The sequence below is a fragment of the Manis pentadactyla genome, chromosome 5 (assembly GCF_030020395.1).
Source record: "Manis pentadactyla isolate mManPen7 chromosome 5, mManPen7.hap1, whole genome shotgun sequence".
Classification (NCBI taxonomy): domain Eukaryota; kingdom Metazoa; phylum Chordata; class Mammalia; order Pholidota; family Manidae; genus Manis; species Manis pentadactyla.
Window position 1 is genome coordinate 138,773,989 of NC_080023.1, and position 18,774 is coordinate 138,792,762.

Here is an 18,774-nt window from a genome sequence, read left to right on the forward strand (position 1 = left end):
CGACGGGGGGCTGCCCGGGACCCGGGCCGGGCCGGGGGCCACCCTGCGGGCAGGGGGCAGCGGGGGCGGCGGCGGGGCGGGCGCAGCCGAGCCCCCGAGCGCACATGGGCGCCCCAGATGTGACCGCGGCGCCGCAGCTGGAGCGGGAGCGGCCGCCAGAGGAGCGCGGGGAGGAGGAAGAGGAGGAGAAGGAGGAGGAGGAGAATGAGGAGGAGGGCTTCAGTGGCGGCCCGGAGTTACCTCCACGCTTGGCTCCCCCGCCCTTGCCGCCCGGAGCCACTCACCCGACGAGCCACCTCCCCTCCTCCCTGCCCTCCTTCGGGCCGCGGGCCGCGCCGCCCTGCCGCCGAGCCCTAGGGTGAGCCGGCTCCAGATGGGGGCCCCAGGTACACGCGGGCTGTCACTGTCTGTTGGTGACCCAGGTGCCCCTCCGGGGTCCGTGTCCGCCTGCCGTACTGTGCCAAGTGCGCACCGCCGCTGCCGAGGTCTCTGTGGCCGGCGAGGGCAGAGCCCTTGTGCGTGCTGAGGCTGGGGCTGTGAGTAGGTGGGGGTGCCTGGATGAGTTTAGAAACCTTTATTGACAAAGTGGAGTTGGGAGTTTTGGTGACGGAGAACGGAGAGGGCGCAGAACCAGCCAGGTGGCTGTCTGAAACTGTGCGCGTGTTCCTGAAGCTGGCGTGCGTGTGTATAAGGGGGAAGATAAAGTGTCGTTCCAGAAGGCTCTTGACACTTGCTCCTGGACGGTGGGCCGCCAGCAACCTGAGGACCGCAGCTTACGCTCCCGCGGCACCTGGTAGAGACTGCGAAGGGAGGCGAGTCCTGTCCGCTGGGCGTCGGTCTGGCCAAGCGCGCAGGTGTCGCGGTGGAAAGTTGTAGGGGCGGGGTGCCTGCGGCTCAGGAGCGCAGAACGGAGGTGGGGCACTGGGCGTAAATTTCAGCTCATGCAGTCGCGTGTCGTAGGGCTCATCCCGGAGGCGCCTGTCCCGGAGGGGACCTGGGGGCTGCCGTCGCACAGCCACTGCTGGGCCACCGCCTCATGACTGCTCTGCAGCCTCCGGCTCCCGCGCTCCGCTCATGCCTTGCAGGGAGCAGCTGGTGAACGGAAGGGCTCTGGGGTCGAGCAGAGGGCGCGGGATCCTCGCCTCGGATGCCAGAGCGAACTGCGTCAGGTGGTGGGCTCAGATTGCCGCAGTAGCACCGTGCGCTTCCCTCCCTCCAGATGTGGCCCTAGCTTCCGCGGTCCCCGAGTGGCTCGGAGTGGCGAGAGTACTGGAAGGCTGGGCCCTTTATACTGCGCATTCTCCGCCTACCACCCGGTTTCCTCCTTCCCCCTTCTGGTGAGCCCGCCCACCCTTCCTTCCCAGAGAGCAGAGCCCTCAGCCTAGGCGTCCGCCCATGTCTGTTTCTCAAATTTCCAAGCCCATTTCGCGTCCTGGACTCCAGAGCCCCCGGCATGCATCCTCCCGATTTTCCCTTGGTGACTTAAGTTAAATAAACAAACCTTTCTCGCCGGCACGTCCTTTCGCCCCGTGCCCGGTGTCTGCCCTCCACCTCCCGGTCCTACCAGTTGAAGATTCTTAAATCAGGTACCTTTCGAATTCACATCTGTACGCAAGGCAGCTCAGCCAAGTCTCACCCAAATTAAGACAAGAAACACTTTAATCATTCTGAAAGTTCCTTAGGTCACCGTGACATTTTGCATAATTTAAATAGCGCTGTTAAGGTATGTGGAGCTTACTTGAATTGTATCAGGAAAAGCAGGGCTGGTTGTGGCTTTAGAGATGCCTTGAACATCTTTAAAATTGTAACCAGCCTTAGCATCTTATTAATAAGTCTGCAGTTGTTTATAAAGCACTCTATATCTTTTCCTTTTCAGTTATTTTTTGGGAAGGGGTGAGGTGGGGGGAGGAAAGGGCGATGATTAGAGGGTGTGCTTGTTTCGGGGGTTTAGGCAGCATGTCCTGTCAGGCATTTATGGCCATCTCCAGGCTCTAAAATGCCAAGAATTGTCAACTGAAGCGCTGGGGGAGAATTTGAAACAATAGATGTTCCGCGGTTCAGATGGGAGATCAAAGAGGGGATCCCAGCAGCTTTCAGATCCCACGAGGATCCTCCAGTGCGTTTTCTAATTAGAATCGCTTAGAAAGGGAGGAGGACGGAAAGAATCAGCAAATGAACGGATAATATAAATTGAGATAGAAAAATAAAATCTTGCAGCCAGAGAGAGTTTAAGGCTTGCTCTGACCCCCAGTTGTGCCAGATTGTGATGTGGGTGCAAAAGGGACAAATGACTTTCTTATTGCCTGAGGCAGGCTGGTCTAAATTAGAATCCAGGCGCTGCTGTGTCCTGCGTTTTCATCACACACAGTCCCCACATGTGAGCCTCAGCTGCCTCTCCTCCCATCTAAAATGAACATTTTTCGATCCTAAGGAAAAAAAAAAGTTAAAAAAAAGCATGGAAAGAAATCCTTGCGGCGAGTGTAAATTCTTGTAAATTTGTAAAGGGAGAGTTGGAGATCAAAGTCTTTGTAAAATGTTGTAAAAATTGTAAATTGAATTTTGGGGACAACAGTCTTTATAAAATAGTGAACAAATGTATCAATGAATCCTATTAAAATCCTTTCATGCTGTGAGATCCAAATTCCAGGTGAGTTTATGTTCTAGTAGGCACATATAACTAGCATTGATAAATATGCTCTGTGACTAAAGTTGCCAAATAAGGCTGCTAGCAGTGCTCTGCTTTTGAGGAGTTAGGGAAAACTGGATTACAATTTTTGATGAAAAGGATTTACAAATTTAATGGCCCAAACAAATTAAGGTTTAAGCACACAGCTGATCAAAGTTTTAAAACGCCTACCTTCTTATTCAGAGTTCCCATAGCACCTTACATATTTTTTGATAATCTTAGTATGCCCTAGTGGAATGTGTCTGTTTGCATGTCTGCCTTCCCACCAAACCTCCCCATCACCTTTATGGTGGAACATTGCCCAGCATACATCCCCTCCCCTCCTCCAGTATCCAGTTTTTTTCTTCCTGGGTTCACAGCTAGAGAACATTTTCCAGCAACACAGTCTAGGTGAGGCTGTGAATGCTCTGTTCCTTTCAGGTCTGGCCATAAAACAGCCTGAATGATCAACACACACTCTGTCTTTACTTTCTACATGGCAAAGGACTGAGATGGAAGGAATCCAAATCCAAATTTTGAATTTTTGCTCCAAAGAGACCTTTGGGCCAGGAATATCTGCATTTAACCTTGCACAATGAGAAATGAAACTTTGTTGTTCAAAGACACTGTGACATTTGGGATGTTTGCTACAGCAGCAAGTATCACCCATCCAGACAGGGACATCTCCTTCCTCATTATTGCAGAGCTGAGCTTCATGGAGTAGTTGCTCAACCAGAGTTTATTTAATGGGTGTAACAAATGTAGTCTTTCTATAGACCCTACTTAATAAATTTGCTCTCCTAGAATGTTCCTAATGCAAGTGGCCGGGCTATGAATATTAACTCCTCTGTCTCTTGACTGTGCTATTCTCTCACTGATTTTGTCTTTTATTATTGGTCCATTTCTTTTGCAGACAAGCTTATTGGATCTGAACATTGGGAGAAAGTAACAGAAATGAACAAGCCAGAACACCTATAGTAAATGTCTATAGTAAATTGAAGAGAACCTCATAGTTTATTATGGTCAGGATTTTTATTGTTTTTACTTAATTTTTTTTACTAAAAACTATTGCAAGACAGCAAAGAGTAGTTTTAGTAATCCTTAGAAAAACTTTTATTATGGAAAAAGTTAAATATATACAAAAGTAAAGGGAATACTGTACTCGTAACCCATCTTCAACAAAACTTAGGGTCAATCATAACTCATCCATATTTTCATGCACTTCCTCCTCAGATTATTTTGAAGCAAATCCATGATATATCATTTCAGTTGTGCGTATTTCAGTATGTATCTCAAAAAGATGAAGGCTCAATTAGAATTTAAACATGTGCATGCTGTATGTGAGGTGTAAAACAGACTTGAGAAGTCAAAACCAAAGACATTTTCTGGATATAAGAATGATTATCATTTAGGGATGTGGTGGAGGCTATATGTGTTCCCAAAACCTGTTTTTTCTTCTTCCTGGACATACCAGAAGACTACATTTCCCCATATCCTCTGCATTTAAGTAGTCATGTGACTGAGTTCTGGCTAATAGAAGGTAGTGTGGAAGTGATGTCTGCCACTTCCATATCTAGCCCATAAAAGTGTCCTGTGCATGATCCTCTCTTTTCCCTTGTCTGCTGGCTGGATGATTCTACCCAAGGTGACCTTAGAGCAATGATCAGCCTGGATCCCTGAAGCAGAGCCTTTCCCCCAACCCAACTCTGCCCAGAACAACCTGGCTGGGCCATTGTATGATTGAGAAATAAACTTAAAAAAAAATGTGCTAAGCCACTAAAATTTGGGGGTTAGTTACAGGAACTTTCATTACCCTCATTAATAAGGGGATAATGTTCTCAGAGGGAGGGGTGGCAAACTTTTTGTCTTTGTGGCTTATAAGATCTCTTGTAGTGACTCAACTCTTTCGTGGCAGTGGGAAAGCAGTCAGAAAATGCCTGAACAAAAGGGTGTGGCTATGTTTTAATTACACTTTGTGTACTCAAACAGGCAGCTAGACCACATGACCTGTTGCCAGTCCCTGTTCTAGACCAGCACAGCTCACTACTACCTTGTCCAAGGTGCAACATATAAAGGAATTAAAGCAGAGTGGGGTCAGTTGGATTCCACTACTAGCCGTGTAACCTCTTGGGCAAGTTATTTTACCTCTCTTGGGCAAGTCTGTTTTCTAGTCTGTAAATTGGAGCTAAAGAATGCCTACTCTAGGGCCGTTGTGAAGTTCAACTATCACTCCCACAGTAGGACAAGGGGAGCAGTTCCAGGCCTATCCATCCTATGAAGGACTCCCTATTGTGTCCATGAAGGTAGAGAGCCTGTCTGTTTCATTCACTTCTGAATTGACATAGTAGATGCTCCATAAATATTTGTTCAGCAGGTTCAACTTTTAGAAAACTGCTGAAAGTTATAGCTGAAAGGGGACATGGAAGTAAACTCTTAAGTCCTCGAGGAAACACAAGCAACGAGCCCAAAGTGTTGTTGCATGAGAGTTCTTTGTTGTATCAAGGGGTCATAGTGCTCAGAAGTGAGGAAATCATTATCCTCAGTGACTCAGAGGCATTCTCAGGGGCTCAACTCCCTCAAGCAACAGCTAGGCTTGTGGGACATCTGGACCTCCAGCAATGTTCAGCTTCCTGATGCTCCAACACACACACACACACACACACACACTCCGTGTAAAGACTGACAGGGTGCTTGTGGCTCCCTCCGCTTCACCCTGAATATACAAAAAGCCCAAGAGACAGTGTGTGACCTTCTGACAAGGTCAAGAAGCTGCATTCCAGGGTGAGGGCTGTCCTGCCCAAGCACAGGCTGCAGTGGTGGGGAGATGGGATTGGCTTTTTCTAAGTGTTAGTGATGGTTCTGCCTTAAGTGGCAGGGCCCTCTACTGCTTTCCAGTCGGGTGTTAAAATATTGTGTCCTGCCTGTCCAAGGACCTCTTCTGCAGATAGTAACCCCATATAGCTCTCATCTATATTTAAAAGACCCATTTATTGCATTTACTTTGCTGTAACTTTTTCTGTGCAAATTCTGGAAAGCAAAATAAAATCTCAAGGACATGTTATAGCTGGAGGAGTAGGGTGCCTCATAATTCTGAGGTTTTATATTATACATCATATAAGTTTTTTTTAAACTGACAATTCCTATGCAGGAGGAGGCAAACTATTCAGTTAGAATTGAAGCTCAGAGTCTAGATGCTGAAAGAGGCCCGTAGAGTTCATCCAGCTTTTTTTTACAGATGAGGAAAGTGAGGCCCAGAGAATTAAATAGACATTTTCGAGGGACTTGGTAGCAGTTCCAAGACCAATCCTCTATTTTTCAAAGGAAGCTTTAAAATAAATTATGACATGTGTATGGTATAAGGCACACATCCTAAGTGTATAGCTCAATGGAATTTAATTACTCAGATCAAGAAACGGTACATTAGCAGCTCCCCAGAGGCCAATTACCCAAATACCACCACTATTCTCTTTTGTATCATCATATATTTGAATGACTTTTAAAATTAATATAAATTGAATTTTGCAGTATATTCTCTTTGGTATCTGGCTTCTTGTGCTGTCTTCTGTCCTTCTCCCCAGCTTTTCATTTTGCAAAATTTCAAACCTATAGAAAGTTGCAAGTATAATTGAATGACCAGCAATATATCCTTGCGGTAGATTGCACAAATGACCACAGTTTTTCCTTCATTGTGTCCAGGCCCTTTACAATGTGACTCTGGGGCTTCTCCTTCACAATGCAGAGGCATCCACCCCTAAGCTCCGTGCTGGCCTTGTGATTGGCTTTGGCTAATATCGTACAGCACAAGTAAGGAAGCGCCAGTTCTAGCGGTTCAGCCCCCAGAAGCCTTGCATACTTCCTGTTCTTCTGTCTTGGAGTTTTGCCACTGCCACGTGAATAGGCCAGGACTAAACTGCAGGAAGAAAAGACACAGGGCCTTTAGTCACTGTAGCCATAAAGCAGTCTATCCTCAGAAGCAAAGCCACCCTACTGACCTGCACTGATCTCAGACACATAAGGGAACCCGGAGGCGATTACAGAAACACCCGGGGGAATGCAGCCCCGATATTATAATGAGTTAAATAAGCAAATGGGGGCTGTTGTATGGGCATTTGTAACACAGAAAAAACTACTCAATATAACCCTTTGCCCCAAATATTTCAGCATGTATCTTCTAAGAATAAAGAGATTCTCCTACATCATCACAATTTAATTATGACCAGGACATTTACCACTGATAACGTAATACTATCTAATTTACAATTTGTACTCAAAATTGTCTAATTGTCCCTACAATATCCTTTATAGCTATTTTTCTTGTATTCAGAATTTAGGTGAGAATTACTTATTACATTTAATTGTCTTTTTGTCTGTCTTGAATAGTGCCCATTTCCTCCCCATCTGCTTTTTCTTTGAATCTTTCCTATCATTAATATTTTTAAAAGTCTAGTCCAGTTTATTTTGCAGAATCACCTTCAATTAATACTTATATGACTGTTTCTCCAGGGTTAATTTCAGATTAAGAAATTTGGGCAGGAAAACTACCCGGATAATGCGTTCTTCTCATTGTATCACATGATGGGGTCCATGAAGCCAATTCACCCAGAAGTTGGGGAATCTCTTTCAAGATGTAAATATCTTGAGTCATTTTTGTGAGATTAAGTGGGAAGAATTCTTGATGGAGAATATATTAGAGTGTTAATTTTTTTTTGTATATGGAAAGAAAGGAAACACTAGTTCATTTGATTTCCTGGGAACATACTGTACTTTGTTCTAAGCTGTTTGTCAACTTTATCTAGCACTCTCAGAGCAGAGAGCTGTGACTGTATTAGAGGGTGACTTTACTTTATAAATGAATTATTATTTATTTGCTCCAAGCAAAAGTCATTATCAATTCATTCTTAATAGTTTAGACTTAAACTTTTCTTTTTTAGTAACAAGCCAAACTGGGTGTAAGACAAAAGAGAGTTAAATTTGTTATTTATCCCAACTGACTTCAGTGATTTCAGTGATTTGAAAATAATAAATACCTTAGCTTTATGATTCTTTTTTTTTTTTTACAAAATGCAAGGAATCTAGGGAAGTTAAGAAGAGCTCAGTCAAATGAAGAAAAAAACAACAGGTTGGAAATGTTGACTCTTTTTTAACAACTAAAGAGTAGTTGAAATGATCTTTTCAACAGCTCCAGGTGAGGTTCTATCTGAAAGAAAGCTAAAACTGGTAAATTTGCATTGAGAAGTGAATTTAATGACAGAAGTTCCTCAACAGAGAAAGATCAAACTGACATCTCTAAGATGCCACATCAGAGACATCTCCCCTCAAAATAGCTTTGCAATTGACTGGTTCTCACATCTTTGCTAATAAACACAAGATCTCATCACCAGTGCTGTGGCAAGGATTTCACAATGTTGAGGGGGGCGGTGTAGTGCCTCATTTGTGAGCCAGATGTGTCTAAACTGAAATATGAGGATTCTCATTTGGTAAACTCTAAACAAGATGATGAAAGTTAGATGAGAAATAGCCTTGTAGAGGAATAACCATGAAAGAGCTGTTTACACATTTCTGGAGCTCAAATTTGGGGAGGTTGCTATTTTACAAAGGTCAGTATTTTCCTTTATTTACCTGGTGTCTAACTTGGTTCTGAGATTTTAGTTCAGTTTTATCCATAAGTGACAAACAAAAGTAGTATTTTGGAATACAAAGTTTAGTTGCTGGGGATATTAAAGCCAAATAATTCTTTAAAGAGATGTTTTGATTACTTACAAAGATTGAAGGATAAACTGTTCCTGTACTTTTTTATGTGTATGTGAGTAAACAATATTCAGTGGTGATATCAGGCACAGCAATATTGAAAAAATTGTTACACATGTATTAGTCAGGGAAAGTAACATTGGCTGCTATAACAAACAACCCCCAAAAAGGTCAGTGAGTTAATACAATAAAAGTTCATTTCTTGCTTGTGCCACAATACTTTGAATACTTTAAAGGGCAGCCTTCCTTTGATTAAGGGGCCCAGACCTCCCTTTAGTAGCTATGCATGTTTTAGAACATTTATCCACCAGCCAAGGGGAGAGAGAAATAATACATGGAAGATTACTCAGGAATCGTTAAGGGCCACATGTCATTGACCATAACTCAGTCACATGGCCCCACTCAGCTTCAAGAATAGCTGGGAAATGTAGAATTCCTGTAATTCAGCAGAATAATACAATAAAATGGGTATGTTGAATGCATAGTGCTATTTCCACACAGAATTACCTCTGCCAAAATACCTTTTGTTCTCACCAGTCTGTGAACAAAAGCTTGTAGTATCATGGATGGACTCAGCAGAGCAGGAGTCAATTAATTTTTCTATAAAGGGCTAGATTGTAAACATTTTCAGCTTTGTGGGACAAGAAGAAAAATTAAAGAGGTTATATTTGTACTTTTACAACTATTTAAAGTGTAACTATTTAAAAATGTAAAAGCCATTCTTGGCTCAAGGACCATAAAAAGAGACAGCAAGGTAGATGTGGCCCACGAGCCATAGTTTGCTGACTTTAGACTAGAGAAATTCTGAAAGGAAGTATTTGGTGCTGCAGGATTTTCTGTTTCTCAGGTTCCTTCCTAAGCTGATTTTGACTTTGGCTGAGGTTTTTCAGATGACCCTTGATGGTAAATCATATGAGAGTAAAGATTTAATTAATGCTATGAAGAATACACAGAATAAAACAAAGTTAGATTCTTGGGAGATAGCACTTAAAATAAAAACATTTACTGTGAACTGAATAATAAATAGTAAGTATTAGGTTATATTCCAAAATACAATAAACCAAGTTAAATGTCATTATCAAAGGGTTTATTTCTGCAACATAGTACAGTTGTATCATGCTAATATTTTCCAGGCACTTTATTTGTAATAATTCTATTTTGAGACTCATCTAGTACTTCTGTTGTCTCAATTAAGCACTGATACTGCCTTTCTTCTTGCTCTTCTTTCTTTCCTTGTGGTTATTGTACAACTGCACATTACATATTAACAATATTAATATAATAGTATTAATAAGAAATTGGACTCATGCATAGGAGGTCTGCTTGGCCTGACCTTTTTTAGTCCTGACTCATGAGCTATATGGTAAGGGGTAAGATTTTATATATCGTCTAGATTAAATAAACATAATACAAGGAAGCATTGCAAAAATATGGTTTACAATATAAGCTTTTATGAATGAGGATTTCTGTTGTTACTTTCAATCTTTTTTATTAATCATTTTTGTAATTACACAAGTGATATATTTTCACTGTAGAAAATATGAAAAATTATGAAAAAGGAAAATTGGAATTAGACATATTTCTGTCACCTATAGATGATCATTGTTAACCTTCTGCTATAGTTCTTTCCTGTTTATACACACATACACACACACCAAACACACACATACACACACACACAAATATACATAACCTGCATACCTACTGAGACATTTTTGCATAATTTGGGGACATAAGTGAAACCATATTGTATATAGTCATTAAAAATCTTCTAAAAGAAAATGGCTACAGCATATTATCTCATATGGCTGTATCATAATTTACCGAGCCTAATCTCTATTTATGGACACTTAGGTTGTACAAAATTTCCTTAATTAAAATACCATTAAGAGAGTTATGCCCAACAATTATGTCCTTATTTCAACAAAAAGACATGTGTAAAAAAATTCAAACAATTTTCCTTTTTTTTGAGTGATATTTTATTTAGTCATTTTTTGTTTACAACTGAAACTCCAGGAATTCAAAATTAACATCCTTGCCCATGAGCTTCCTCCAGACACTAGAAAAAGTTTCGACCTTGTGCTCTACATTGTTCTCTTGTGTTTTGTCCTAATGGACCCATCTGAGCTGGCTGCCATCAGTTTCATGCGGATTCTCTTGCCCACAATTTCACTTGTGAAAACCAGCTCTTCCAGGATTGCATATACATAGTTGTCAGAGTGTGGCTCCTGGGATACTTTTGCTTATTTTTGTACAGCTTTTCCAAGTTGGCTTAGGCAGAATTGGCTTAGGCAGAATTCTCCTCTGAGCAATAAAGACAATGTGCTTCCCACTGAACTTTTTCTCCAATTCACATACTAGTTGGGCTTTGATTTTCTGGAGAGATTTTAGTTGAGGAATGAGAACAAAGATTAAAATAGCTTTTTGACAAACTTCAATTTCTTTGGCTGCTGTTATATTCATCTCCGGCAGCTGGGCCTTCAGGCCCGAGTTCATCTGCAGCTCAAGGATGGCCTTGGAGATGTCCTGAAGTCGTCCATCTTCTCACCATTGGGCTTCACGATCTTCGTGCTCCAACTGAACATGGCTTTCTCCTTGGTGAAAGACCCAATGTGTGTTGGCTAGTGCTGGCCTAGAAGAGCCAAACTTTATTCTTAATAGTCCACAGTTGAAATAATTCAAATGTGCGTCAATTTTACAATGGATAAACAATTTTGGTATATACATACAATGGAATACTATTCATCAATGGAAAAAAACTAATGATTGGCTGTTGCATTTAACAATATCCATGATTTTCACAGACATAATGTTCAATGGAAAAAATAGATACAAAATAATACATTTTGTGTCATTTCATTTTGCTCCTCCAGGATGACCTGTAGGTTTCAAGTCAATTTCAAGTTGGCTTTCCATATCCATATCCACATCCCAGGACCCAAGCTAAAGGCTCAGCAACTACCTGGGGCTTCATGGTGGTGGAAACTCCAGGGGGCCTTTATCCAGCCACACAAGCACATTTAAACCTTCAGCTTTATGTCACATCTGCTTGCATTCTATTGGCCAAAGTGCCATGACCAAGTCCAACATATGTGCATTAGGGAGGGGGAAGACTGGGATAAGTTCATTCTGTGTATATCAGTAAGTATAGCTGCATAACAAACAACCCCAAAACTCATTGTTTTAAAACAAAAATAATAAATTATTTCTCACTGGTCTATGAGTTGGTAGGGGTGGCTTTCCTAATCTTGGCTGGGCTCATGCATCTAGTCTCTTGCATCCATGGTCACCTCAGCTGAGACAATACAGCTGTGTTCCATATGGTGTCTCATTCCCCAGCAGGCCAGCTTGGACTTGTTCTTACAGCAGTGGCGGGGTCCAAAAGAGAATGGAAACTTGAGTTAGGTTTGGAACAGGTTTGGCTTAAATCTGCTGCATTCTGTTTTCTAAAGCAAGTCACAGGATGGGTCCAGATGCAAAGTGTGAGCAAACAGACTCCTTTGCTTGATAGGAAGAGCAGCAAAGGCTCACTGCAGAGGGTACAGATAAACAGAAGAGCAGGGAATTATGAGCAGATCTGTAAACTACCATACTGACCACAGTGATGTTTTATAAGGATGGGAAGGGAAGAAACATACGAATTTTAAAAAGCAGGAAAAATATTTCAATTTAGTTAATTTAGTTTCGACTTTGTTTTTATATAACAGTATTCCACATAAGGAAAAACAACTTATACTGGGTTGCTTATCTTCTCTTAAGATCTTACTGTTGCTGTCCCAAACCAGTAAGGTATCACCAGATGATGGTTTTTTGCCCACTTAGAATCTTAGTCAGGCTCATACTGAGACCTTGAGGAAGTTATTTGCTAGCACTTATGACAGCAGAGGAAGGTGACACAAAATACTTTGTCTTGTTTGTCTCCCCAAATTTTCAGTGGTCATCGTTCCATCAACTGTAGTGAGAAACTGCATGAGCAGAGAAACTGCTACAGAAAAACAGAATAAGTTTTCATAACGAATAAAATTGTGCAAATAGGTTGTGAATTTTTTTCTCACTTTCCCCAATTTTTTCTTCCCAAGATCCGTCATGTTCCCTTGGATCTCTTTGAGGGGACCTGTGGTGGACTGCATTATTTTACTCAGTCCTTTAGTGGAGTGTATGTTCCTGCCTTGTTGATACTGGGCTCAGCCACATGACTTGCTTTGGTTTGTTAGTAGAAGCAATGAAGTGTCTGTCCTTAGGCTGTGTTAAAGGACTTAGTGTGTTTCTCCCATCCTCTGTGCTTCTGCCCTGGGGCAGGTACTGTTCCAAGAAGGATGAGAGATGCATGGAGCAGACCAGGCCCCAACCTGCAGCCTGGGGCCATTCTAGGTCATCCAACTCCCATCTGCTCTGCAGACATGTGAGTAAGTGATTATTTTAAGTCACTGAGTTTTAGAGTGATTGCCAACAGCATTGTTGTGGAACTAGTTAACTGATTCCTATACTTTCCAGGAGAATGACTTGAATTGTCCATGTCTCAGGTTCACATTTAGCAACACAAAACTTGTATAAAGAGATTTCATATAAAACCATATAGTTGGAAGATACTCATATCACACTTTTACCATTTGCCTCATCTACACAACTCCTCCATTACCATTAGCTTCATCTTTTTCTTTGACTTAATTTCAAATCAATCATTTAGATCAGTATTTCCACCTACCCGTATCCAAGGAGTAATATCCATCAAATCAAAAGTTTGATGTGTTGTTACATTTTTCATATCTGCATCTGTAACTGTACCTGTATCTATATGTATGGGCATATTGTGGCAGTCATCATTCTGTATGTGTATTCATCAAACCTCATTTATGACTTTCCTGGGCACATAAAAAGATTACATTTCCAGGCTAGGTGGAGCCATGTGACTGAATACTGGCCAAGAATGGTTCAATCAGGAATGGTCAGAATCAGTGGTACTGGTTCACTCATTTCTAGACCTGGTTCCTAAAATCTCCTATTCTATACCTCTATTTCAATCTCTCTTTGTTTGTCTATGTGCTGGATGCAAAGAATATAGTTTAGGACTCCAGGATCCTTAAAAATGGCAGAGTCAGTAGATGGACAGAATCTTGATTTTTAAACCACCTTGTAGGTCTGATTTCCCCCACCCACTTCCTTCCATCTCCCCTTTTACCCAACCAGCCCACACTGGACTATCCATGAGTGAGAAATAAATGTTTACTGTCTTAAACTACTGAGATTTCAGGAGGTATTTATTTTAACGGTTAGCAGCTTATCTAACAAAATGCATAGCCCTTAATATCAGAACATCCATTTACATTCATCCATTTATAACAGATGCTTAGCTCTGTACCTCCTGTGATCCATAGGCCACATTTTGGAAACACTGCTATGATCCAAATCCCCATTTCACAGTCAAAGGAACTGAGCCCCAGAGAGGGAGGGTTTCACCCAAGTGTGCACAGCAAGTTAGAGCAGGACCTGGGGCTTTAATCGAAGATGCCCAAGTCCCAGACTGGCCATATTCCAGGAATGCTGCCCATGTATTTAGTCCCATCAAAATTATGAAATAGTTTGCCACTGACACTGCCAATGCCCCATGTTGCCATGTCACCACTGACAGATGCCAAGGACATTGCAATCTGATCACCTGTGCTTCTGCTCGGGGGTGTTCTCTGGTCCCACCTGTGTTCAGTGATGGATGTCTGGAAGCTGCTCTCCACTAGGGCACACACACAGATGTTGGTGGGCAAACGCTGATTTCCTTCCTTTGAAGCCTATTACACAGTATCCCAGCTGGGCCTCCGAGGCCCTGAGCCCCCACTGCCACAGTGGCCAGCCTGCCCATGAACACCCCTTCTTGGGGCCCCTTCCCTCTCCTCTCACTTCTCCCATAGGTGGCATGGTGGAGTGCTTGACCAGAGGCATCTCTGAACAGGTGACTTTTGAAAAAGAAGTGTAAATTTGAGGAGGGACAAACTAGAAGAGAATTTCAGGCAAAAGAATAACCACTTAAAAGAGTCCTGGAACTGGGGAAGGACGGTGTGCTCAAGGCATAGAAATGAGGCTTGTATGGCCGCAGGGAGGAGGTGCTTGGTGAGAGGAGCCCTTTGAGAGGTGGGCATGGACCAGATCTCCACAGAGAGGGTTGAATTTATCCTGATTAAGATGGAAAGCAGAGGAGCCGTTTAACCTGATTTATGTTTCCAGAGTCCAATAACACATACTTCCAGAAAATGTGGGAACCAAGGCGCTGGCCCTTTTTGGCAGGAGGCAGTATATCTACTGAACAAGGTCCACCTGCGACTCTCTCTTGGTGGGCAGCCAGGCCCAGTGGCACCAGTGCCTCTGTGCGTGGTGACCAGCGCCCTGCCCACTGCTTTCCACTTTGACCACACTCTGTTCTTTCTTCCAGTCAAAAACGCTGGTGGAGGCGGCCCTGGATGGAGGAAGGCACCTCCGCTGCTTCCTAAATGTACACCTCGGGCCCTGTTCTGTCTTAAATTGACACTGCTAGCTACCTCATACCAAATCCAAAGAGAGGTTGATTTGACTGTGAAGAAAATATGAGCCACGGTTAAAAAGGCATTTCCTCCACACTTTGCCCTACATGAAATAAATATTTTTTTGTGCCACCCATTCCCCCACAACTAAAATTATTAAAGGAGGCCCCAGCAGTATTTCCGTGCCCAGGGGGAGAATTCTATTACAAAGGTGAACAAAATAGACCCCTGAAAATTCCAACAAGGGGTCCTGAAAATGGTGGGGGGAAATTGTGAGCCATAGATGTGAAATAATTGACTAAAAGTGGTGCAGACAGGCAGAACAACTCAGTCTTCTGAGGGGGTGTCCCTGTCACCCTATTCCCTTCAAAGGTGGGGAATTCTGTTGGGAAAGCAATTAGATTGAGACTTAGAACTAAGACGTCTCAAAATTAAAATAAAACTATGGAAATTCAAAACCAGTCAGTACTCAAAAGACTAATTAAGTCTGTCTTTAAATGTATAGATGAATGAGGAATATTATTTGAGTTATTATATTCATGAGGATTCTGAGAAGTCTTACAGTGTTATTAAGTTTTATGTGAAATGATCAGGCAAAGCTGTTTGTGGTGTGAGCCAATGAGACAAGCACTTGGATAAACATTTTTTTTTCCTCTAAGAGGCCCATTTATTGTGGTTCCAAAATGGATTTAAAGAGCTGGGTCGGAAATTGTTTTAAAAGGTGAGCTTTTTCTTGCCGGTCTTGCATTTCTTAGCCTGAAGCGCACAGCCTCCATCTCTACTCCGGAGTTTAAAAAGATGGCTTGACAGTACAAATTACTTTCCTTGTTTTCCATTTTACAGAGCTTGTGGTTTTTATAGGCATATAAACAGTTTTATAACTTAAATTTCTACAAGTTGTGGCATGAAAAGAAATAGTCAATGGCCATAAAAATGTAGGATAAATCACTGCTAATTAAAAACGCAAGTATTGACAATGGGAACTGAGTCAAATAATTGCTTTTTCATATTACCATTTAATTCCCTTGTTTATTCATAAAGGCATATTTTATTAAAATAGACTGTTATTTCAAAAGCTAGGAGGCAGTTGAAAATGCAAAACCCTTCTAGTTATGTGAACAAGGTAAAAAAGTTTGATCTATGAACTAAGTTGAGTGTTTGCATATGACATAGATCCATGTGCACGTGTACCCTCATGAGATTGCTGAAGGAAAGATCTTACTTCATTTTTATTTATTGGTCTTAACTTGAGAGCAAGGGTTCAAATCATCACATTATCAACCTCTCTCTGTGTGTAACTTTTCCTCATAGAATGGAGATAATAGTAGTAGCTATTTGAGTGCTGTTGCAGGTATTAATTCAGTAATAAAGAATCTAGAATGGTGACTGGGACACAATAACATTTAATACATGTTATATATATATTCCCCAACCTGACATGCAGCTATAGAGAATGTAGCTAATGCTTAGCAATTTCTTATGAATGAATATTCTGGTAGATAGACCTTTTCTAGAATTTGAATGATATGACAGATGTTTTCACTAGCTTACGGAGGCCAGTGAAGCTTATTCAGCACACTTTCATTGATGCCTATCACGTGTTACAGTGAACCATCAGGGGTGTGCTAGAGAAAGACATACTGATTTGTGAAAGAGGAATGTTAAATTTCCAGGAGTTATGTGAGCTGCTTTTAAACACTGCCGTTGTTAAGAATTAAATTACATAAGTGTATGATTAAATAAGTTTTATTAAATGTAAAGTTAATACTTAGAACTTTTCATTGCCTCTTTGTCTTCCTTTTTACAACTCCTTTGCATAGCTATATGGTGGACATACTGTGTAATGGCATGCTTTTGCATCTCTCTTCTTCAGTGATGCTATTCATCTTGATAGACTGAAATCAGCCATGGAGCAAATATTTATACCACAGAACTGAGCAATGCTCTACTTGTGCCTGGCCTGGAGAAGGGAGTGGAGATGGCATGAGGGGGTTAGAAGGGGGGTGGATATCTTCAAAGAGTTTATCATCTAAGAGAGCCCACAATATTTGACTGCTTCATCCCCAATTTTTCTTCATATTTGTTTTCACAGCTTATTGCATCAGGAACAGCTAAACCCATATTTGTGATATTTCTCATCATTCAGAGTGAAAATCTACATGTATTTCCTTTTTTCACTTTTCTTTCTTTGCACATAAACATTTAGATAATCAACTCTTGGTAGCATATGAGTAGATTTTAGGAATTCTTACAAGAATTTGATGTTACCTTTCTTTCTTAGCTGATTTATCTAAAGATGTGTACTAATACAGGTATCTATAGCATGGAAAATCCAGAACGGCATCTAATTGAATACCACCATCAAACATTTTTTCTTTCCCTCACCGTCATAGCCTATCCATCACCAAGCCCTGTTGGTTCTCTGCCTCCAAATCCCCAACTGAAATCCACCAGCCTCTCATCCAGGGGGTCAGCCCCTCAGCCACACCCCCGTGAGCTCTATCAGCTTTCACCTAGCCTTCCTGCTCTTTTCCAATCTCTTCTTCCCATAGCAGTAGGAATGATCTCTTTTTTTCCTAGAACACATTGACTTTATTTTTTTCATTCTTTTTTAAAAACGACTTTACTGATATATGACTGATATACAAAAAGCTGTACATATTTAATTACAACTTGATGAGTTTGGAGATAAGAAGACATTTGTGCAACCATCACCACAGTCTATGCCATAAACATATCCATCATCTCCAAATATTTCTGCCCATCCTCTTTATTATTGTTATTGTTATGTGATAAGAACACTCTTGTAATCTACCCTTTTAGCAAATGTAAAGTTGTAAGTCCAGGGAAAGGATATCCCTGGGCAAGATACCTCAAAAAACCAAAATCAGTCAAATGGAGAAATAAAGTTTAAAACCCGTTTATTGCTTACAAACTGCAGGCCAACGCAGTCACTCTCCCCTGCTCCTGAAGAACCAAGCAAGCAAGCCCCTCCCCTTAACCTCTCAGGTTCAGACACGCCCTCGGTTGCCCAGGTAATTACCCATTGACATGGAGATGAACCTCTCTCCACCCCTGAGGATATGCAAATGTGCCAAAGCTAGGCCAGATATTCTGGAAATGATACAATTTTACCCACAAAAGTCTATAAGACACTATTACCATGGGCACTATGCCATATAGTAGAGCTCTGGGACTTAGATTTAGGATTAATCTTTTAAGCATGCAAATCAGGTCGTGTCACTCCTATCTTAAAACCTATCCAGGGGTGTACATTACCCCTAGAAAAAAATGCAAATTCCTTGCCTGGCCCCTAAGATTCTATGAGATCTGGTTTTTGCCTGTTTGCCCCACCTCATCTTGGACCATTCTTCCCCTGGCTTCCTGAACCCCAGGCGTCTTGTTCTGGCAGTTCCTGGAACACATCCACTCTTCCCTGACGTGGGGCATTTGCACAACAATCCTGCTGTCTGGATCATCCTTGTGCTTCCCCGTCCCCAGAACCTAGCTACTTTTTGTTGTTCAGATTTTAGCTGAAATATCACCTCTTTGGAAAGGTTTTCCTTGATCATCTTATATAAAATAGGTCCCTCTGCTTACATTTGTCTTCAGCACAGGTTTGTATCTTTCATTTATTGTCCTTTTTTTTGGTCATTTGTTAATATGAGTTATTTATTTACTTGCCTTTTTTCTGGTTCCCCAAATAGACCTGCCCTCAGTAAAAGTCACTCAGTACATTTGTTTACGGTGAAAAACTGAAAAAGTGAGTTAATTACCCAAATGTTTCCAAATGTCCAGATGTTCATTTTCATGTAGGAAAAAAGACAACTCTAAATAACTGATTAAATGTCT

The 18,774-nt window shown here is 41.6% G+C and overlaps 1 pseudogene; it reads right to left on the reverse strand.

Annotated features, from left to right (window-relative positions):
* Positions 1–10,380: 10,380 nt before the first annotated feature.
* Positions 10,381–10,998, reverse strand: LOC118915872 (40S ribosomal protein S7-like; annotated as a pseudogene).
* Between the last annotated feature and the right edge of the window lie 7,776 nt (positions 10,999–18,774).